General features: G+C 41.3%; 1 protein-coding gene across 2 annotated transcripts in view; it reads left to right on the top strand.

Moving 5' to 3' along the window:
- Positions 1 to 23,896, top strand: part of fuom (fucose mutarotase) — a 98,294-nt gene that overhangs the window by 48,581 nt on the left and 25,817 nt on the right. The gene's annotated exons all lie outside the window — the stretch shown is intronic.

Here is a 23,896-nt window from a genome sequence, read left to right as displayed (position 1 = left end):
TTTATGCTGGGAAAGGAGCATATTTTGTAATCATTTTCAGGATGTTGCACTCTTGGGACATGTTCCACATGCATCATGTGCAGGGTTACAGCCATGTTAGTTGTTCCAACAAGGTATTTAATAGACGAACATACAAAATTGATGGATGGATAACGACTGACTGGTCCATCTAGTCTGTATGTCCTCAATTATCATCAGTTTTGTGGACTAGGAAATAATCTGAGACTAACTCATTTCAGTAGGGCTCTTATAGCTTTCAGAGAGAGGAGACGGTGAACCCATCACTGTGGGCTGTATCTAAACTCAAGTCACAGAGGTGAAAATGGTAATTACACTCCCTGTACCATCTGGTTCAGCATCCCTAAAACTTTAAGTGATGGCAGCGACTCAGTGCTAAAAGTCTACATACACCTTGGAAAGCTGTACTCAGTTGAGGTAGTGGTGTCAAAAAAAGTAATTGGTTAAAGTCATGTGTAAACAGACACTGAATGATGACAACTGATACTGTGAATTTTGTATTTCTGCCTGTAATGAGTGGGGCCAATTTTGGCTTTGGATGATGGTGGAACTGAAAATCAAGAGAGGTAAAACGGGTAAGTGAATCCATATCTCCCATTTTATACTATCATCCGAGGTCAAAATTATCCCCCAAAGTCTTCATGGTGAGAGAGAGGAACAGGAGATAAGACAGGCGATTAATGGTTCATTCACATGCCCTATTTATAGTTACTGCAAAGTGATCCACAACAGTTCTAAATTGGCTGTGTAAACAGAGTCAGTGGCAAATCAAAACAATTGGCAGAGTCCACTGTCTTCCCCCAGCTCCCTGTCTGTCCCAGGCAACCCCTCACCCCCATCCCAACCGGCCCCCCGACGGCCCACAGTCAATCTCGGCAGCTAGTTGATTTGGACATGAATTACCTGTCTCAGACTGCAGTGTAAACACAAGTCTGCTTCAATTCAGGATCCAGAGGGCAGCATTCAGCTGGATTATGAAGGAAACACTTTATTAATCCCTGAACTTGTTTCTCCATTTGTCACCCACCTGGGATAAAGTTTAAAATGTTATTGTCTCCAAAGTTTACATTATGTTTTGGCATGCACGCATCATAACTAAATGAACCTTTATGAGCTCAGATTGGGTTTTGCCGCATTAGTGAATGGGGCTTCCAAGCTGAAGGGAAACTGAAGTCATCACCCTTTGTCTTCAGTAATCATTTCAATATACAGTGAGAGGTTGTCAATTGCACAGATCGTATGAACATCTGCAAGAGAGATTGAGTGAGAATGAAACATGTGTAACATACCAGACTTGGTGTGAAATTGGACTGGGAATCTAAATTGCAGCAAGGAATACAGAAATGAATTGTTTAAAGTGACTGTCTTTACATACAAGAGTTGGCAAGAAAATGTGTGCATGTTGGAAATCTCCAAGAAGACACACAAAATACTGATTGATCAGCAGCTGAAAGACCAAGATAAGTTTAGTTAATATTATATATGTGATCCTTTCTTGTTGATATGGAGTAGGGAACAAGCCAGGTAGGTATCATTCTGTGTTGTGGTGATACAAGTCTTGAATATCTTTCCCTCAAGGCTGAAAATGCTCACTGAATTATTCTTTAATACCTAGGCAACTAAAATATACTCATTAAATACAGCATTTAAGTGGGATTCATTGTTTGCAACATCATCAGAAGCTCCTATTTGAATGTAACCCTCTAATGCACTGCGAGGTGTTGATTATTTTTTTGTGTGATTAATTCCCCGACCATCTGTTTGTGTTTTTATTTTCTTCCTTCCTTAGAGAAGTGCAAAGCTACAGCCCTCAGAGTTTACTGCAAAGGTTGCCTTGTACTTTGTCATCATTAGCATCACCTTTATCCGAATTGCAAGGGGAGGTGGGGTGTCAATGACATTTAAGATTGCAAGACCCTGTGCCACGGTCTGTACGTTCATCAAATAGATTCAGTATCTTTATCTGTTATCATGATTACATGTGCTGATTTACTGTAAAATGTGGAGCAGCTTGGATTGCTGTTAAAGGCTGTGTAAAATGATGCTATGATCTTCTGTGTGTGTTGCTAGCACCTTTCAGATTCTACTACAGGGTGCCAAGTGGATGGATGTTGCTTAGCAACCATAACAAGGTGTTTTATAGAAAAAGGTGCAATTTTCCCAGATAATTTAGTCTTTTGTTTGCACAAAACTACAATTACTTAAGAATTTAAATTCAGTAATGTAAATAATATGGCAAAACGGGAAGTTAGCACTAAGCTGAATTAACAGACTATGCATTAAGGGTAGACTGTACTGTGAAATATAAGAACATAAGAAATAGGAGCAGGAGTAGACCATACGGCCCCATGATCTTGCTTCACCATTCAGTACGATCATGGCTGATCTTTGGCTTCAACTCCACTTTCCCGCCAGCTCCCCATATTCCTTGATTCCCTGAGATACCACAAATCTGTCTATCTCAGCCTTAAATATATTGAATGATGGAGCATCCACAACCGTCTGGGGTAGAGAATTCCAAAGATTCACGATCCTTTGAGTGAATAAATTTCGCCTATTCTCAGTTGTAAATGATCGGCCCCTTATCCTGAGATTGTGCCCCTGTGTTCTAGATTCCCCAGGCCAGGGGAAACAAGCTCTGTGTCTACCCTGTCAAGCGCCTTTAGAATCTTGTTTATTTCAATGAGATCACCTCTCATTCTTCTAAGCCCCAGAGTGTATAGGCCCAATTTACTTAACCTCTTATCATAGGACAACCCTCTCATCCGAGGAACTAATCTAGTGAACCTTCACTTTACCACCTCTAGTACAAGTATATCCTTTCTTAAAAATAGAGTCCAAAGCTGTACACAGTACTCCAGATGTGGTCTCACCAAAGCCCTGAACAATGTATGTAAGACTTCATTATTCTTGTACTCCAATCCCTTGCAATAGAAGCCAACATTCCATTTGCCAGTCCCCATCCACCACCACCCTCCTCTGCCTGGCTGAACTTGTTCTTACATTGAACAACTTTTCCTTCAACTCCACTCACTTCCTTCAAGTAAAAGGTGTTGCTATGGGTACCTGCATGGGCCCTAGTTATGCCTGTCTTTTTGTGGGATATGTCGAACATTCCTTGTTCCAGTCCTACTCAGGCCCCCTCCCCCAACTCTTTTCCCAGTACATTGATGACTGTATCGGTGCCGTTTCCTGCTCCCGCCCCGAACTGAAAAACTTTATCAACTTTGCTTCTAACTTCCACCCTTCTCTCACCTTTACATGGTCCATCTCTGACACTTCCCTCCCCTTTCTCAACTTCTCTGTCTCCATCTCTGGGGATAGGTTGTCTACTAATAGTCATTATAAGCCCACCGACTCCCACAGCTACCTCGACTACACTTCTTCACACCCTGCCTCCTGTCGGGACTCCATTACATTCTCCCAGTTTCTCTGTCTCCGACTCATCTGCTCTGATGATGCTACCTTCCATGACAGCGCTTCTGATATGTCTTCCTTTTTCCTCAACCGAGGATTTCCCCCCGTGTGGTTGACAGGGCCCTCAGCCGTGTCCGGCCCATTTCCCGCACCTCTCCCCTCACCCCTTCCCCTGCCTCCCAAAACCATGACAGGGTTCCCCTTGTCCTCACTTTCCACCCCATCAGCCTTCAAAGGATCATCCTCCGCCATTTCTGCCACCTCTAGCGTGATGTCACTACCAAAGGCATCTTCCCCTCCTTCCCCTGTCAGCATTCCGAAGGGATCATTCCCTCCGCGACACCCTGATCCACTCCTCCATTACCCCCACCACCTCGTCCCCTTCCCACAGCACCTTCCCCTGCAATCGCAGGAGGTGTAATACCTGCCCATTTACTTCCTCTCTCCTCACTATTCCAGGCCCCAAACACTCCTTTCAGGTTAAGCAGCGATTTACTTGTACTTCTTTCAATGTAGTATACTGTATTCGCTGCTCACAATGTGGTCTCCTCTACATTGGGGAGACCAAACGCAGCCTGGGTGACCGCTTTGCAGAACACCTCTTCTCAGTATGAAAGCATGACCCCGAGCTTCCGGTTGCTTGCCATTTCAACACTCCCCCTGCTCTCATGCTCACATCTCTGTCCTGGGATTGCTGCAGTGTTCCAGTGAACATCAACGCAAGCTCGATGAACAACATCTCGTTTACCGATTAGGCACACTACAGCCTGCCGGACTGAACATTCAGTTCAATAATTTCAGAGCATGACGGCCCCCCCCCCCCCCCCCCCCATTTTACTTTTATTTTTGGTTATTTTTTTCTTTTTGCTTTTTTATTTTTTGTGTTTTATTTTAATTTGTTCAGTTTGTTTCTACTGTGCCTACCCACTGTTTTTTTTTTCATGTTTGTGCTTGTGGCTGTTCAGTTTTCAATCCATTAACACCCTATCTGTACTAATGCTTTGTCTTTCAGCACACTATTAACATATTGTTTGCCTTTGCTCCATGAACTTTTGGTCAGCTATTCTGTGACCTTGTCCTATCAATACCTTCTCTTTTGTTATCTCTTGCCACACCCCTGCTTTACTTGCTTAAAATCTTTTACATTTCTTATATCTGCCAGTTCTGATGAAAGGTCACTGACCTGAAACGTTAACTCTGCTTCTCTCTCCACAGATGCTGCCAGACCTGCTGAGTATTTCCAGCATTTCTTGTTTTTATACCATTTGCCTTTCTAATTGCTTGATGTATCTGCATGCTACCTTTCGGTGTTCCTTTTTTAAAATTCATTCATGGGATGTGGGCGTCGCTGGCCAGGCCAGCATTTATTGCCCATCCCTAATTGCCCTTGAGAAGGTGGTGGTGAGCTGCTTCTTGAACCACTGCAGTCCATGTGGGGTAGGTACACCCACAGTGCTGTTAGGAAGGGAGTTCCAGGATTTTGACCCAGCGACAGTGAAGGAACGGCGATATAGTTCCAAGTCAGGATGGCGTGTGGCTTGGTGGGGGGGAGCTTGCAGGTGGTGGTGTTCCCATGCATTTGCTGCCCTTGTCCTTCTAGTTGGTAGAGGTCACGGGTTTGGAAGGTGCTGTCTAAGGAGTCTTGGTGCATTGCTGCAGTGCATCTTGTAGAATGGTACACACTGCTGCCATTGTGCGTCGGTGGTGGAGCGAGTGAATGTTTGTGAATGGGGTGCCAATCAAGCGGGCTGCTTTGTCCTGGATGGTGTCAAGCGGCTTGAGTGTTGTTGGAGCTGCACCCATCCAGACCATTGGAAAGTATTCCATCACACTCCTGACTTGTGCCTTGTAGATGGTGGACAGGCTTTGGGGAGTCAGGAGGTGAGTTACCTAGATACCTAGCCTCTGGCCTGCTCTTTAACCACGGTATTTATATGGCTACTGCAGTTCAGTTTCTGGTCAATGGTAACCCCTAGGATGTTGATAGTGGGGGATTCACCCATTGTAATGCAATTGTTCCTTGTATGAGTATACCCAAGTACCTCTGAACATCAACATTTAGAAATTTCATACCTCTTTAAAAAAAATATATACTCCTTTTCTATTCCTTCTGCCAAAGTGAATAACCTCACACTTCCCCACATTATACTCCATCTGCTACCTTGTCCACTCACCTAGCCTGTCTATATTTCTTTACAACCTGTGTGTCTTGCTCACAGCTTACATTCCCACCTAGCTTTGTATTGTCAGCAACTTGAGTACATTTCTTTTGGTCTCTTCATCTAAGTCATTAATATAGATTGTAAATAGCTGAGGCCCCATCACTGATCCTTGTGGGACTCCACTAGCCACAGCCTGCCAACTTGACAATGCCCCGTTTAGCCTTACTCTCTGCTTCCTATCTGTTAACCAATTCTCTATCCATGCTAATATATTATCCTCAACTTCATGAGCCCTTATCTTGTGTATTAACTTTTTGTGTGGCACCTTATCATATGCCTCTTGGAGATCCAAGTATACTGCACTACTGGTTCCCCTTTATCTACCCTACGAGTTACATCCTCAAAAAACTCTAATAAATTTGTCAAACATGATTTCCCTTTTGTAAAACCATGTTGACTTTGTCTGATCATAGTATGATTTTCTAATTGCATTGTTAAGACTTCCTTAATAATAGATTCCAGCATTTTCCCGATGACTGATGTCAGGCTAACTGGCCTGTAGTTCCCTGTTTTCTCTCTCCCTCCTTTCTTGAATAGCAGTGTTACATTTGCTAACTTCCAATCAGCTGAGACTGTTCTAAAATCTAGGGAATTTTAGAAAATCCTAACTAGTGCATTCCACTATCTCTACAGCTACCTCTTTCAGAACCCTTGGATGTCCGCCATCAGTCCTGGGAATTAGTCGGATTTTAGTCCCTTAAGTTTCTGTGCAGATTATTAATTACTTTAAGTTCCTCATTCTTATTAGCCCCTTGCTTACCCACTATTTCTGGCATGCAGCTTGTGGTTGCTACTGTGAAATATCTTTGATGACTTGTGCTCTTCAGCACTGTCAAAGATTAAACTTCAACGCTTTTAATTTTTACTGAGATCTGGGCAGCCCCACCATATTGGTGCCTCTTTGTGTGGCTCACTTGTGCCCAATGCAACATGTTAGTAAAACTCATAGTCAAAATCAGCAGCAACGGTTTGGAAGCCAGACAAGTAGGATTGGTGGGAGCAGTATCAGAAGAAGCAAATAAGCCGGAGAGACTTGAGATACTGAGATGGTTTCCACTGGAGCAGGGAAAGTGAAGAAGAGATCTAAAGTATGATACTAAACTGAGAGGATATATTTATCAGGAAAGGATGAACAATCTGAAACTGTAAGAGAAGGCTTAGTAGTGATCTAATAGAGGTCTTTAAAATGATGGCATGTTTTGATAAGGTAGACACCAATACGAGGGGACATAAATTTAAAATAGTCACCAATAAATCCAGTCGGGAGCTCAGGAGAAATTTCTCTGCTATTTCGGTTGTTGGTGGCAGAAAGGGCAAATTAACCACTTTACAGCAAATAACATGATGTCCAAACATTGTGCTCCTTTTCGCTCAAAGTTAATTGTCCTGTAACAATGATCATTCCGCAAAGCGTTGGCTTGTTTGATAGTAATAAGGTAGCTGCCAGACATATCCCATCCAATAAATTTATCTGTGCAATAATAAGACTAGTTTGAGCTTGTAACTTTCTACTGAAGCAGCCAGTCACCAATAGAAATCACAAGACTCAGCGATTCCCAAAGCCGACAGTTCATATTTAAGTTGGATTACAACTGGCAACTGCTAACAAAAAGCTAAAGGAGAATTTAGAATGTTCTCTAACTCATGTGAATTTCATACGACATTCCTTTGTGTAGCACAGCACTGATATCCTGTGTGCAGCAGCTTATTCACATTATTGTCACCCTAACAGGTTGTGTGAAGCAGTGGATTTCCCTTACTCTCATTGTATCTGTTCATTGTACCATTCACTTACTATCAGGGAGATTAAAATTATCAAAATCATTTGGCCATTTATGTAACTATCATTCATGTAACCTAGCCCTCTATCATTGAATCTTTTGGTTGAATTGTTACAATCATCGAGCTGGAAGGTGTCACTTGAGAGACCATAAAAGATCTTCCTTCCTATAATAAGTACTTTAAGGCAAGGCTGAAAGTGGTCTAAATTAGCATATGGTCCTTGTCACACTAGCAGCTGAATGAAAACAGGCACACAAAATAAAAGATGCCAGGGTGCATTTGCTGGTATGTTCAGCCAGGTTGGCATGGATAATATGTGCAATATTCTGTGCTTAATGGCTGGTGTTCAATCCTTCAGGTCCAATGTGGTATGGCAGTTAAGATTTTCATGTGTTTTTCGTTAATTCGTTCTCGGGATGTGGTGTCACTGGCGAGGTTGGAGTTTATTGTGCATTCCAAGTAGCCTTTGAGAAGGTACCTGCCGTCCATGTGGTGAAGGTGATTTTCAATTGCAAGTGGGGTTGGGAGTGGGTGCGGACGCGATTTGAAAATCGCATTCCCGGAGGGCGGCACCGGATCCCGCCACCTCCGGAATTTTCAAAGGGAGGTCAGGAAGGGGGAATGGGAAACTCGCTCGCCTCCAGTTAATGGGCCATTAAGCTCCAAGAGGAGCTTGTTAACGGGCTGGGGAAGGTGAAAAGGCAATTTTGAAAGCTGAAATCACTGAACCTAAGCAGTTATCGGGTTCAAAATGGGCAAAGGTTAAAGTTTTTTTTATTGATGCTGAAAAATTTTGGGAGTTGGGGGATCTTGTGCTAGATTGTGTACTTTGCCTTCCAATCAGCCGCTTCTGTGCTCAGTGAGGCTGCTGGCCGCCCCCCCCCCCCCCCCCCAGGGTGCAGCCCATTCTCTTGTACAAGGCAGTGGCAGGCCCCAACACGGCTGCCATCTGCCTTTGCCGCTCAAGCTCTGCAGGCAGCTCCTGGTGAAGCTCGGCGCCTTTAATTGGGCGCTGAGCTCACCTCCAGTCCAATTAGGGCATTTACGTTGTTACGCAAGTGCTTCTATATTTTTTATTAAGCATATGTTTTTGAGGACGTGTATTTAAATTGTGGCAATGGATTCATTGGAAGACTGAAGATTTCATAGAAGCTGGCCTTTGCTTTGTTGTTGACAGTTTGTTGAAAGGACACTGAGATATTGTTTAAAACAGCCTTGCTGGAAGTCATGTGCTTTAAGCAATAAACAACAGTATCCTTGGTGTCCTGGGGAAGATGTTTACAGAGAAGTGACAGGTCAAGATTTATAGGGGTCAGGAGGGTTAACTCTTGAGATATTGTTTTTGGTTTTGCTTTGGACAGTGTGTTGGGGTGTGAACTGATTTGAAGAGAGCTGGAGAAAAGCAGCTAAGACAGCAGCCACCATCAACTCACTTTCTTCCATCTCTGAGAACTTCCTGAGAATCAAGTGTTAGAAATAGAGAAACTGATGCTGCATTTCTCCTGAAAAGCCTGTCAAACTGACCCTTATCGTCGCCTGAAAAGAACTGCTGTAGAAAGATCCCAGTGACAGCTGTCTATGCGTATTTGGAATTCCAGACCAAAAAGGGACAACTGACATCTCTCCATATCTTCTTTTTTTTCTTCAAGAATTAGCAAGTATTTGGACAAAGTATTCTTTTTTGTCTTTTTTTTACTGATCTCTGCAGAGAGAATTTCTGTATTTTCTTCAGTGTGAGTTTGTGTGTGGGGAATTTAAAAAGGGGAACTTTCTTAGTTCAATCTGTGTGTTAATACTTTGCTTCATTACTGGTTAAGTCTTTTAGAATAAACTGATAATTTTGTTGTTTATTAAAGAAACCTGATTGGTGTATTTTATTCTAGGATAGAGAAGAATATATGATTGACTGCATTGGTAACTAGGTAAGCATTAAAAAAATTATATGCTGTGACCTGTGGAGCAGTGGAACTAGAAAAGTCAGTGCACTCCTCCCACCTTGGTTGTAACAACGTTTAAAGATAGTGCCACAGGAGCGACACAGTTGCAGCGCGGGGTCAGTATCTAGAAACTGCAATTAAGAGTCAACTACATTGGTGTCAGACTGAATTCAGGGTAAGGATGTCAGGTTTCCAGTCCAACAGGCTCACGGTCACTTATACTGGTATCAGCTTTTTATTTTCAGAATTTTTAAGCTGAATTCAAATTCTGAAACTGCCACGGTGGGACTTGAATGCTGGATTATTAGCCCAGGGCTTTGGGTTACTAGAACATACATGTAACATAGCTACTACACTATCTTACCAAGTAAGTGTGAATCATAAATGTTGTAAAAGTAGCCTCTGTTTGCTGTGACAGCATTGCTTTCCTGCTCGGTCTATTGGTCCAAGTTGGTTCCCAGACCTCCCTTGACCTTTTCTGTATAATCTTTCTCCAGCCTCAGCAACCTTTTTGCTGGTCTTGGAGTAATCTGCTTTCCACAGAGATGGTTTGCTTCACTCTGCCAGTACCTGGTTGGATGTTTAAGGGGTAATTTTCTGACATTGTCACCTCCAGCTATCCCGAGGTGGTATTGGAAATTCGGGTACAGTCTATGCACAATTTTTTCAACTGTTCACTTTCAGTGGTTGGTTAATTAGGCACAGCACATGCTGAACGTCTGTCATGTGCATTCAGAGGGAACACTAATTTGGAACATTACCCCTTTGGTCAACCAGACACTTTCAGTTTCATTCCCCTGTCTCCCATTGGCAGTTTCAATTTTTTAGAAGATCAGAATAAGAAAAAATATTGATTTATTTACTTTAGATCTATTTTAAAGACAAAATGATTTTTTTTTTACTTTTCCCTATGTTCCTGCATTACGTAACATGTCAGGTTCAGGATGTAAGTACTGGTGGAACGTTAAGCTCTGGAACTTCCTCCCAGTATCTCCCTGTACCTCTCCATCTTTCTATCTCTCTTTCCTCCTTTTAAGAAGCTCCTTAAAACTTACTTTTTTGACCAAGCTATTGGTCACTTGTTCTAATGTCTCCTTTGGTCCAAAGCTAATTCTTTGTCTTGATGGCTCCTACAAATCACCTTGGGGTGTTTTACTACATTAAAGGTGCTATATAAATGCAAATTGCTGGAGTTGTTGTGAGGTAACGAAAGAACAAATTTCCTTCTTTGATTTTTTAAAAATCAATGTGCTGTTTCCCCAGTTGAACAGGACAGGATTCAAATGCAGCTTGTTTGAAGAAGGTTCCCTGGGTGGAGCAGAGGAGCCCAGCCTAATACACAGTGAAATAAAAACAGCCTCCTGCTGTTTCTTCATGAGAAGAGTAAACGGAAAGATTTCTTCTTGGATTGCTCTTGGATAACTGATCCTAGAGTGTGATCAGCAAAGTCTGCATCTCTGCCAGTTGGCAGCATGCTCACCCTCGGTAGGTGTGTGTGTTGCTGGGGAAACCATGAATGCATTAAAACTCAAACCCCCTCCATCTCTCCAGCTCTCCTACTTGCTCCTGCCTCTGTGTTTTTTCTTTTGTTCTCTTCCTGTTTCCTTGCTCCATTTCTGCACTTTGTGCCTGTGTGGCACTTGGTTGTAACATACGACTCGGGCTAATGAATAGGTGCTAACTGAAAGTCTGCACTTTTAATAAATACATTACCACCACATGCCATGAACTTACTTATTTATGGATCAGCTAATTGATATTGAAACTTGATCTGTTAATTGAAAATTAGTTGTTAAACTTACTACTTCGATGTGAGCGTCATGCATTGATTTAACAGGAGGCCACTGGAGGTGAGTTTCGAGGAGTTTTTTGGTGGTGGGAGAGCTGAAGCAAGACACAAGAGGTTTTGAAGCTAGCTGGAGAGAGCAGTTCATGATGGCTGAAAGCTCCACCACTGATGGCAAAGCAGAGTGTAGTCCAACCTGTTAATGACTGAGGCGGGAGGAGAGCACTGTCTTTTCTAGTTCCACTTATCCACAGGTCACAACATCTATTTAAATGTTTACCTGGTTACCAATACAGCCATATACTCTTTTTTTTAAAATCTCAGAATAAAATACACCAACCAGGTTTCTTTAATAAACAACAAAATTATCAGTTTATAATGAAACAAGACTTAACCAGTAATGAAGCAAAACATTAACGCACTGATTAAAATATGTAAGTTCCCTTTTTAAAAATTCCCCAATTACATGATACACACACCCTGGAAAAAATATAGAAGTTCTCTCTGCAGAGGACTGTTACAAAAAAAGACAAAAAAACTACTTTGGCTAAATACTTGCTAATTCTTGATGAAAAAAGAAGGAAAATATGGAAGGATGTCAGTTATCCCTTTTTTGGTCTGCTTTCCAGGTATATGGAGACAGGTCATTAGCATTGTTTCAGAAGCAGTCCAATTGAACCAATGCAGGTTCTCTCATTTTCTGCTGCGAATGGTCCAGTGCTGGAAGTGATTGTACCACTGGCTACTGCCTTTTGGTTCGCTACCATGGAGAAGCATCATAGATTCCCATATTCCTTATGAATGGCTCTCGCGATCTATACATAAACTTCATCTTTCCTTTATTGACCATGCATTGCTTCACCAGTCGGCACATCTCCTTCACTTCTTGATGATTGAGTTGAATCATGGGTAATGCTACTGTGGTTTTGTTATTGCAGACAACATGGAGAGGTCATATAATCTATATGGTATTATTTTGAGGGGAGTGCAAGAACAAAGGGACCTTGGGATGCATTTTCACAAATCCTTGACGGTGCAAGATCAAGTTGCTAAAGCAGTTAAGGAAGGGTATGGAATGCTTGGCTTTGTAAATGGGAGCACTGAAGACAAAAACAAGGAAGTTGTGTTAAGTCTTTACAAATCACTGGTTCGGCTTCAGCTGGAGTATTGTGTATAATTCTGGGCACCGCACTTTAGGAAGGATGTCAAGGCCTAGGAGAGGGTACAGAGGAGGTTTACCAGCATGATAGCAGGGTTGCAGAACTTCAATTATGTGGAGAGATTCAGGAAACAGAGATTGCTCTTCTTAGAGCAGAGAAGTTTAAGGGGAGACCTAATGGAGGCATTCAAAATTATGAGGGGTTTCAGTAGAGCAAGTAGAGAGAAACTGTTTCCTCTGGCAAGTTGGTCAGTAACCAGGGATCATAAATTTAAAATAATTGGCAAATGAATTAGAGGGGAAATGAGGAGAAATTATTTCACACAAAGGGTTGTTATCTGGAATGCACCACCTAAAAGGTTGGTTGAATTAGATCCCATAGGAACTTTCAAAATGCAATTGGATATGTATTTGAAGCGAACTAATTTGCAGGGTTATGGAGGAAAAACTGGGTTAAGGGACCAAATTGGATAGCTCTTTAAAAGAGCTGGCACAGACATGATGGGCTGAATGCCCCCTTCTGTGCTGCAAGATTCTATCAGTAGCAACCCAGAGGTTGAGTTCAAGGTATTCCATAAATGTGAAAATTTTTGGTTTCACTCCAGAAAAATGATCATGAAAGCTGTTGAAGCATTGTAAAAACCTAAATGGTTGACTAATGTTCTTCAGAGACGTCACCACACCTACCAGTTCTGGACTACATGTGACTTCAGTCCCACACTGCATAATTAATGCAGATTGCTCTTTGAAGTGGCCAAACAAGCCATTCAATTGGAAGAAACAATCACAAGACCATCTTGGAGAACTGGGGATGAGCAATAAATGCAGCCATTGGATTGAAAGTTGATAAATCCCCTGGACCAGATGAGCTACATCCCAGAGTACTAAAGGAGGTGGCTATAAAGATAGTGGATGCATTGGTGGTTATCTTTCAAAATTCTATAGATTCTGGAAGGGTTCCTGCAGACTGAAAAGTAGCAAATGTAACCCTACTATTTAAGAAGGGAGAGAAAATGGAGAACTAGAGACGTGTTAGTTTGACATCAGTAGTAGGGAAAATGTTAGAAACTATTATAAAGGATGCGATAACTGGACACTTGGAAAATAGTGATATGATTGGGCAGAGTCAACATGGATTTGTGAAAGGGGAATCATGTTTGACAAACCTGTTGGTGTTTTTTTGAGGATGTTACTTGTAGCATAGATAAAGGAGAACCAGTGGATTTGGTGTATTTGGATTTTTAGAAGGCTTTTGATAAGGTCCCACACAGGAGGTTAGTAAACAAAATTAGAGCACATGAGATTGGTGATAATATACTACAATGGGTTGAGAATTGGTTAACAGACAGAAAGCAGAGAGTAGGAATAAATGGGTCATTCTCAGGATGGCAGGCTGTTACTAGTAGGGTACCGTAAGGATCAGTGCTTAGGCCACAGCTGTACATAATCTGTATAAATGATTTGGATGTCGGGACCGATAATAATATTTCCAAATTTGCTGATGACACAAAACTAGGTGGGAATGTAAGTTGTGAGGAGGATGCAAGGAGGCTTCAAGGGAATTTGGACAGGCTAAGTGAATGGGCAAGAACATGGCAGATGGAATATAATGTGAATAAGTGTGAAGTGATCCATTTTAGTAGAAGAAACAAAAATGCAGAGTATTTCTTAAATGGTGAGAAGTTGGGAAGTGTTGATGTCCAAAGGGACCTGGGTGTCCTTGTTCATGAGTCAGTATGCAGGTGCAGCAAGCAATTAGGAAGGCAAATGGTATGTTGGTCTTTGCTGCAATTGTATAAAGCCTTGGTGAGACCGCACCTGGTGTATTGTTTACAGTTTTGGTCTCCTTATCTAAGGAAGGATATACTTGCCATAGAGGGAGTGTAATGGAGGTTCACCAGACTAATTCATGGGATTGTCTTATGAGGAGAGTTTGCAGAAACTGGGCCTATATACTCTAGAGTCTCAAAGAATGAGAGGTGATCTCATTGAAACTTACAAAATTCTTACAGGCCGTGACAGGGTAGATGTGGATAGGGTGTCTCCTCTGGCTGGTGAGTCTACAACCAGGAACACAGTCTCATAAGGGGTAGAACATTTAAGACTGAGATGAGGCGGAATTTCTTTACTCAGAGGGTGGTGAATCTGTGGCATTTTCTACCCCAGAGGGCTGTGGAAGCTCAATCATTGAGCATGTTCAAGAGAGAAATTGATAGATTTTTGGATACTAATGACATCAAGGGATATGGGGATAGTGGGGAAAAATGGCGTAGAGGTAGATGATCAGCCATGAATAGTTTGTATGGCGGAGCAGGCTCGATGGGCCGAATGGCCAACTCCTGCTCCTATTCTCTTTGATCCAAAATTGCCCAAAACCTGAGAACAAATTAAAAATAACATCATCATTTACCTCTTCTGTCATAACTGACTTGACTGTAACCTTGTATTGTTCCTTTTGCAAATTATCTATGTAATTTAATTAACGTCTTTTTAATTACAGCTTTATTGATGATCTCCTAGCTTACTTATGTTTGTTATATAATTAGTTATGTTAATGTTATTATGTCTGTAACTTTATTCATCATGAAAGGAAGTATATAACAAGTTTTCAGTTAAAAACTATTATCATTTTCCCAAGTAAATTAAAAGGAAAGCAAGGAGACATCCAGTTGTTCAAGCATTTCCATAATAAGTCACCATAAAGGATTTGTTGAGAATGATGCTAGGAGCACTGTTTATCTGAACCCAAAACATTGAAAGTAGTTTTAAACAATTATAGTTAAATAGTAGCAGTACCCACAATCTCCAGCACAAGTCTTTTTTTGTAACTTGAAACAGGAAGATAGGAATTGCTGGATGAAAAAAGACCAAGGTCAATCTAGCTCATTTTTTTAAAATCAGCCTGGTCGTCACATGATACAACGATAAATAAAGTTGTTGACTATTCATGGCCATTGAGACGTCCACCAGAAATGGATTCTGTGTTGCTCTCCTCCATTTATGAGCCTGCAAGTCTCTGCATCCAATGAGTTAAATGACCTTTCTCTCTTTTTTTACTGAGAAAGTGTGCCTATGCTTTGTTGATAGTGCTTTATGTGCCAGTAGCAAAGCAAATGCCTGTATGTAGTTGCCCGAGGCACTATGTGATGGTAATAACTACAGCAAGGTAGCTATGCTAGGCCTCTGAATGTCTGTCTATATGTTCCATGGAATATAAGTGATTTACAAAGCTAATAAACATAAAAATACTCACCCTGAGCATATCATGAATGACTTGCCTCACTACTAAAAATAAGAAGAAGCCAAAGCAGTGTGGAATCGTTTTCATTCCAGTCATTGTCTTTTCTGGAGGTGGGGAACTGACATTCGCATGCTTTTTTTTTTACGTCTCCTACTTAGAGAAAAACTTGAGAGATGTTCTCACTGGAAAAGAGTACTTGAGCGGTGTTGTGATTGCTGTTTGTAGGATTCTGAATGATCTGGCTAATGTAGACCATGGCAATCTATTTCACCTTGTCCAAAACAGCAGAACCAGAAGACATGAACTGTGCTTGAAGGGGGTCAAATTCAAAACTTATCTGTGGAAACAATATTTCAGTGAGTGAGTGGTCATTGTATGGACAAGACTCCTTTTGGGAGTATCATGAAACTACCAGGATGTAGAAGGTGAATTAGATGGACTGTGATGTATTTTTGGCTAGTAGTTCCTATGTTCCTACTGAATAACTATGTACAAAAAACATAGAGCACCCCAATACATCTGTGTAGAGTGAAAAGATAACAACCAAAGTGATACAGTCCATAAACCAAGAAGCTGTTTTTTCAGGAGGCCTCAAAGCAGCAAGTGTATTAGTTTAATTGAATTATAATTTAAAGAAAGACCCACTTTTGTCACAGAGGAGGTAAGAACATAGGAACAGGAATAGACCATTCAGTTCCTCAAGCCTATTCCATCATTCAGTTAGATCGAGGCTGATCTGTATCTTAACTCCATCTGCCCATCTTGGTTCCTTTTCTCTTAATACCCTTAACTAACAAAAAACTATCAATTTCAGTTCTGAAACTTTTAAATGATCTAGCCTGCACAATCTGTAAATGGATTAGGTTTTTCTTTAAAGAAATTGTATACTTTGAAGAGGTCCCTGTGATTTTGCCCTGCAGTTTCCAATTCAGCCCTACACATCAGGGTCTTCGTGAATTATATGAAAATTCTGATCCTGGAATTTATTAAATATGACATGACTCAGAATTGCTCCTTTCTGCAATATTATAAAGTTAATGAGGCCTCAGTAAGCTCAATCATTTCTTTTTTGCATAATCTGTATCTGTGTTGTGTATTTAAATATTCTGATTTACAGGAAAATGCCAGTGCCAAATTACATTTCACATATCCATTCTCATTATGTTGTGAGAGAAAGAATGAATGTTAATTTTCCTTAGAGACAAGGCAAGTGAGAGACAGATACAAGAGCAAGAAACCAACATCTCACCTGGGATAGAGACAGACACATGAAGTGAAAGGTAAACAGATAGGTGCACTGATGGGAACAGAGCTGCAGTAAGTGGGAGGATGAGACGTAGAGATAGGGCTTGCAGAGTTTGGCAATGATGTACACATCCCAAATTGTACAAAAAATATTAAAGCCATTTGAGCCATTGTGAAACAGTTACAGCAAATTCTTGGTGAGAATTAACTGTAACAAAACCTTCTAAGAGTTCAGCATCCGACCTTATTTAACTGGAAATATTTATCCTCTGAGCATGCAGGTAAAGGCTTTTATACTGTTAATACTGCTATTACCTGTGGATCAAGCATCTGCAGCCAGGAGCCACGTAAGAAGATATTTTTTTAAATGACTAAAGCTTGATCAAAAGGTAGTTTTTAGGGGTGTCTTAAAGGAAGTAGAGAGGTTTATTGAGGGAATTCCAGAGTTAGGGTCTAGGTAGCTGAAGACGCGATAGCCAACGATGGGGTGATGAAAATATGTGCAAGAAGCCAGAATTATTGCCAGCTCTCCGCATGACTCAATTGGTAAATGCATTGTGTAGCATAGAAGTAAGCCATACGACCAGGGAGGCTCCAGGATTGATCCCAGTTCATTGTTTTCATCCTGGCTTGAAGGCATAATTGGTTACAGCAACCGCGGGCTGGGGAGAAGGAAAATCAGCCAGAGTTTCTAGAAAAAATAATTCAGGACAAAATTTATAGTCACTTTAACAAATGTGAGTTAATTAAGGAAAGCCAGCATGGATTTCTTAAGGGCAATTCATGTTTAACTAACTTGCTGAAGTTTCTTGAGGAGGTAACAGAGAGGGTTGATGAGGGCAATGCTGTTGATGTGATGTACATGGACTTTCAAAAGGCGTTTGATACAGTGCCAAACAGACTTGTGAGCAAACCTGTTGCTCATGGAATAAAAGGGATGGTAGCAACATGGATACAAAAATGGCTGAGTGACAGGAAACAAAGAGTAGTGGTTAATCGATGTTTTTAGGCTGGAGGAAGGTTTGTAGTGGAGCTCCCCAGGGGTCAGTGTTGGGACCCTTGCTTTTCCTGATATATATTAATGACCTAGACCTTAGTGTACTGGGCACAATTTCAAAGTTTGCAGATGACATGAAACTTGGAAGCATTGTGAACTGTGAGGAGGATAGTGTAGAACTTCAAAAGGACAGAGACAAGTTGGTGGAATGGGCAGACAGGTGCCAGATGAAATTCAATGCAGAGAAATGTGAAGTGATTCATTTTGGTAGGAAGAACATGGAGAGACAATATAAAATAAAGGGTACAATTCCAAAGCGGGAGCAGAGCAGCCTAGGTGTATATGTGCATAAGTCATTGAAAGTGGCAGGACAGGACATAAAGCATATAGTATTCTGGGCTTTATTAATAGGGGCATAGAGTACAAGAGCAAGGATGTTATGTTGAACTTGTACAAGACTCTAGTTTGGCCTCAGCTGGAGTATTGCTTCCAGTTCTGGGTACTGCACTTTAAGAAAGACATGAGGGCATTGGAGAGAATACAGAAAAGATTCACAAGACTGGTTCCAGGGATGAAGAACTTCAATTATGAAGATAGATTGGAGAAATTAGGACTGTTTTCCTTGGAGAAGAGAAGGTTGAGAGGTGATTTGATAGAGGTATTCAAAATCATGAGGGGTCCGGACAGAGTAGATAGAGAGAAACTGTTCCCACTTGTGAAAGGATCGAGAATGAGAGGGCACCGATTTAAAGTATTTAGTAAGAGAAGCAAAAGTGAAATGAGGAAAAACTTTTTCACGCGTTGAGTGGTTAAGGTCTGGAATGTGCTGCCTGAGAATGTGGCGGAGGCAGGTTTAATTGAAGTATTCAAAAGGGAATTAGACAGTTATATGAAAAGGAAGAATGTGCAGGGTTACGGGGGGAAGGCAGGGGAATGGAACTGAGGGAATTGCTCTTTCAGAGAGCCAGTGCGGACACGATGGGCCGAATTGCCTCCTTCTACACTGTAACAATTCTGTGATTCTGAGTTTTGCCTCCCAGTGAGTCCTGCTCAAAAGTGTGCACAAGTGGATGTGAGGTCAGGTTGAATAAATTGCCTGTCAGCCCTCTGCATAGGCTTACCCAGGGAAAATGGCCTGGTGAGCAGCACACATGAAAGTGTGAGGCAGGGCAGTCAGAGATATGGGAAACACTGGCAAGAATACCAAGGCAGAGATAACCATCTGTTGATAAGCCTGGGTTACAAGAGGGTGCACTGGGCTGCGGATATTGTGTTGCCCGTTGGCATCTCAAGACAGCTTCTCAAAGTCTTTGTGTGCTACCAGATATCAAATTGTGGGAGGATGTCAATCTTGTTACACTTTCTTATTGCATCTGCTTGTTGCTGCAACAACTATTCAATAGACCTGTTCATAAGAGTGCCTGAGTTTCTTCAGTATAGTTTACTTCAAGCACCTTTGACATAAAATTTATAGCTGGACATTGAAATCAACTGGACTTGAGATTTAGGCGTCAAAAACAGGATGAAAAATAATTCAAAATTTAGTATGGCTGTCTACTCAGACCAGAGCTGCATATTTCCGCTCCTCCCCACCCCTTCCCCGACCCCCCAAACTCCACCTCCCCTTCCAACCCAGTAAGCCAAGGGTGTCATCTGGCAACTTTAGTCAGCTGAAGAGAACAGAAATACATCAGCTTGACTCCTCATCATTTCATCACATTTTTGCTACATCTAATCCTTTGTGGTTTGTTGCTGTTCTTGATTAGCCATATGAAGGGAGTATTGTTCCTTTTTAGGTTGAAGTTCAAGATCCTTTGGTGATTGAGAAGTTAAAAATGAGGCTTTTTCACCAGCGGTAAAGAACCTGAGCCACATATAGATACTCAGTAATGAGTTTTCCTTATGCTAATCTCCAAAATTAACTTGTACATGGATCTTTGGATGGTGCACCCTCAGTATTTGTATCAACATACAAACTAGGAGCAGGAGTAGGCCATTCAGCCCCTCGAGCCTGTTTCGCCATTTCATAAGGTCATGACTGATCTGTTTGTGGACTCGACTCCACTTTCCTGCCTACCCACGATAGCCTTTGATTCCCTTGTTAGTCAAGAATCTATCTACCTCTGCTTTAAAAACATTCAATGACCCAGCCTCCACTGCTCTCCGGGGAAGAGAGTTCCACAGACTCATGACCCTCTGAGAGAAAAAAATTCTCCTTGTCTTTGTCCTAAATGGGAGACCCCTTTATTTTAAAACTGTGCCCCCTCGTTTTAGTCTCTCCCACAAGGGGAAGCATCCTTTCCACGTCCACCCTGTCAAGTCCCCTCAGGATCGTACATGTTTCAATATGATCACCTCTCACCCTTGTAAACTCCAATGAATAAAGACCCAACCTGTCCAACCTTTCCTCATAAGATAACCCTCTCATCCCAGGAATCAGTCAAGTGCACCTTCTCTGAACTGCTTCCAATGCAATGATTTCCTTTCTTAAGTAAGAAGACCAAAACTGCACACAATCCTCTAGAGATGTGGTCTCACCAATGACCTATACAATTGTACTATACAACAGCAAAACATCTCTATTTTTATATTTCATTCCCCTTGCAATAAATGACAACATTGCATTTGCCTTTTTAATCACTTGCTGTACTTGCATACTAACTTTTTGTGTTTCGTATACTAGGACACCCAGAGCCCTCTGCATCTCAGAGCTCTGCAATCTCTCTCCATTTAAATAATGTATTGTTTTTTATTCTTCTGGCCAAAGTGGACAAGTTCACACTTTCCCACATTATACTCCATCTGCCAAATCTTTGCCCACTCACTTAACCTATCTATATCCTTTTGCAGACTCCTTATGTCCTCTTCACAACTTACTCTCCTGTCTATCGTTGTGTCATCAGCAAATTTAGCAACCATACATTCTGTCCCTTCATCCAAGTTATTGATATAAATTGTAAACAGTTGAGGCCCCAGCACTGATCCCTGTGGCACTCCACTAGTTACATCTTGCCAACCCGAAATTACCCATTTATGCCTACTCTCTGTTTCCTGTTAGCTAGCTAATCCTCTATCTATGTTAATATGTTACCCCCTATACTTTGGGCTGTTATATTGTTTAGTAACCTTTGATGTGGCACCTTGTCAAATGTCTTCTGGAAATCCAAGTACACCACATCCACAGGTTCCCCTTTATCCACGTTGCTTGTTACTTCCTCAAAAAACTCTAATAAATCAGTCAAACATGATTTCCCTTTCACAAAACCATGTTCACTCTGCCTGATTGCACTGAGATTTTCTAAATGACCTGCTATAGCCTCCTTAATAAAAGACTCCAGCATTTTCCCTATGACAGATGTTAAACTAACTGGCCTATAGTTTCCTGCTTTCTGTCTTCCTCCTTTCTTGAATTCACTATTTTCCAATCTGATGTATGCTTTCCAGAATCGAGGGAATTTTGGAAAATTAAAACCAATGCATCTACTGACTCAGCAGCCACTTCTTTTAAGACCCTTGAATGAAGTCCATCAGGACCTTGGAACTTGTCAGCTTTTAGTTCTAATAATTTTCTCAGTATGCTTTCCCTGGAAATGGTATTTGTTTTAAGTTCCTCCCTCTCTTTCAACTCTTGAATCACAATTATTTCTGGGATGTTATTTGTATCCTCTACAGTGAAGACAGACGCAAAAAATCTGTTCAATTCCTATGCCATTTCCTTATTTTCCATTAGTAACTCCCCAGACACACTCTCTAGAGGACCAACACTCACTTTATTTACTCTTCCTTTTAAAATACCTGTAGAAACTCAAGGCTGGCCTTTCATCAGAATTTAGCCTACGGCGAGAATGGAGATTGTGTTGAGGTAGCACTTGGGGTTACAGGCAGTCAAGAAGTGAGAGCTTGGAGTGACCAAGTCTTCCAAAACTTACTTGTAAGTTTGTTATCATTTTAATACGCAAATTAATAATATGTCCAGTAAAGCTCTGAATGAAGTGTACATGGTCAGGCGTAGGTATATTTGTTTTTGGTCTAACATGCACAGAAACCCATCAAGATGCTAAGAGTCTCCAAGCAAACAACTGAGAATTTCATCCAAGTAAAGGTTCTGTATCTAATTTGGAGTGCACCCTTTCCACATGTAGGGATGTATACCACTTATCGAAGCCCACTTAAGCACAGGTTGGTAACAGCCAACACTTACATCTCCCAAGTCTGTCTAAGGAGTTGCATTGGTTCAAACCATGCAGCTTACTAATAATGGTAGGTTTCTGCTGCTTGCCCATCAAGCACCACCCTATCCATCAGAGTGCCTATTGACATCACTGTGTCAGCCAATGAGTTGAAGGTGGGGTGGGACATAGAGTAGGACTCATACCAAGTCTATTTACTCAGTAAACAGAGTCTATTTAAACAGTACACTGCAGCAAACAGTCTACAGAGTCTATTTATAAAGAATATCTACACATGACAGCAAATAGAACTTATTACCAAAACCACAGCAGTCTCACAATACAAACTGGTGATTTCTCCAGCAAAATGCAGTTAGTGAAGGATAGTTATATAAAAATTATGTGTGTAAAATCACTCCCAGCCTTTTCCAGCTGTGCGGTCTCCAGGCATGATTGATGAGGGAATTATTCAACCAGCTCAATTCTGACTGGGAATTGTGGTGTTGCTATATGCTGTCCCTATTCATTAGGCATTTGGCTTGCACAAGAGTGTTAAATCTGTTCCTGGGAGTTGGGATTTTCCCCTTGCAGGAGCTGAGTGGGAAATTCCCAGACGCAATGAATGATTGAATCCTCCAGGTCCTTTCAATGAGTCAAGCTGTGTGCCAATAATCAACAGTTTCTTGGGGTACTACAGACCTGTCTAATTCAGGTTTGAGATTCTAAAGATTCCAAGATGCGGAGAGACATGTCTGTGTAGGCTAGCACCGTCCTTCCATGCAACAATTCTTCCTTGTGCCATAAATAGACTTCACATTCTTGAGAACATGGTTTAAGCAGCTCATGACATTGAGCTTAGATGTCTAACGTATCAAGGTGGCTGACACATCACAAGCTGCCTTGCAATGGTCCTTCCTTATTCTACACAGGAGCTAAAGGGAAGCTGTTCAATTTATTGGTGATCTCTGAAGGTAAAGTGGGTGTTTTAAACTGTTAGATTATAACTAAGATATATTTTCAGCACTTACTGTGCAATTCCAAAATTAAATTGTAATGAATGCTCTATTATTTTACAGAATTGGCGAGTATATTATTTACCCAGTCTAGCATTATTGTCGGATGCATCACCAACACAATGTGTTGCAGCAGCAATGACTTTATGTACACATGCTCACACTTCCAAAAAATGTTGCCTCTCTGCCAGCTTCCCCCGAATTAAAAGGTAATAAAACTTTTGTTGTGTGAAGCAGGCAGTGACCCCTTTGAAAACTTCCTCTTTGCCAATCTCCTAAATAAAAAGATTCCGTCTGCTTCGGAAACAGATATTCTTTGATGATGCCCTATCTGCCCATCCACCTCCTCAAATAATTGGAACAATTTGGCCTTTTTTATTTACCTCTTATAGTTGTATCTGCCTTCCTTGCCTTCTCAGCACATTGTCCCTGTTGTTTTCAATGTGGCCTAAAATAATTGGTTGTCTTATTGGCAATGGTAAATAATATTGAAGCTATCAGAGAGAGTTTGGAAGTTGGTTGGCACATTTTAGAGCCCATGAGTGGTCGAGAAGCAATGACAAACATTTTGTTTTTCGATAAAGGTCAGCTTCTGAATGTGCTGCTGCAGTAATCTGAGGAATATCTTACCAGCGATGCTGAGAAGGAATTTCAAAGTGATAACAGTGTGGTGGCACATGGTTTGTTTTGATCACTCCTCAGTGAGTGATGGGTACTTTGTGCAGTTCACCTTGTAGTACTTGGGTTGCATTTCCTTGGTCTTCCTTTTGGCTACCCTAGGTAACGTCTTTTTAGTTGTAAAAAGTATTTTCTTTTCAAAATGTGCAAAACCGAGAGAGCCTCATTGTAGATGTTCAGTGCCTCATTAAATGGTGCATTCATACTCCACAGGTTTAGACTGAAACTTGAC

This window comes from Heterodontus francisci, chromosome 42, assembly GCF_036365525.1.
Source record: "Heterodontus francisci isolate sHetFra1 chromosome 42, sHetFra1.hap1, whole genome shotgun sequence".
NCBI classification, from domain to species: domain Eukaryota; kingdom Metazoa; phylum Chordata; class Chondrichthyes; order Heterodontiformes; family Heterodontidae; genus Heterodontus; species Heterodontus francisci.
The sequence above is the reverse complement of the archived record's forward strand: the minus strand, read 5'-3'. Positions and strand labels throughout refer to the sequence as shown.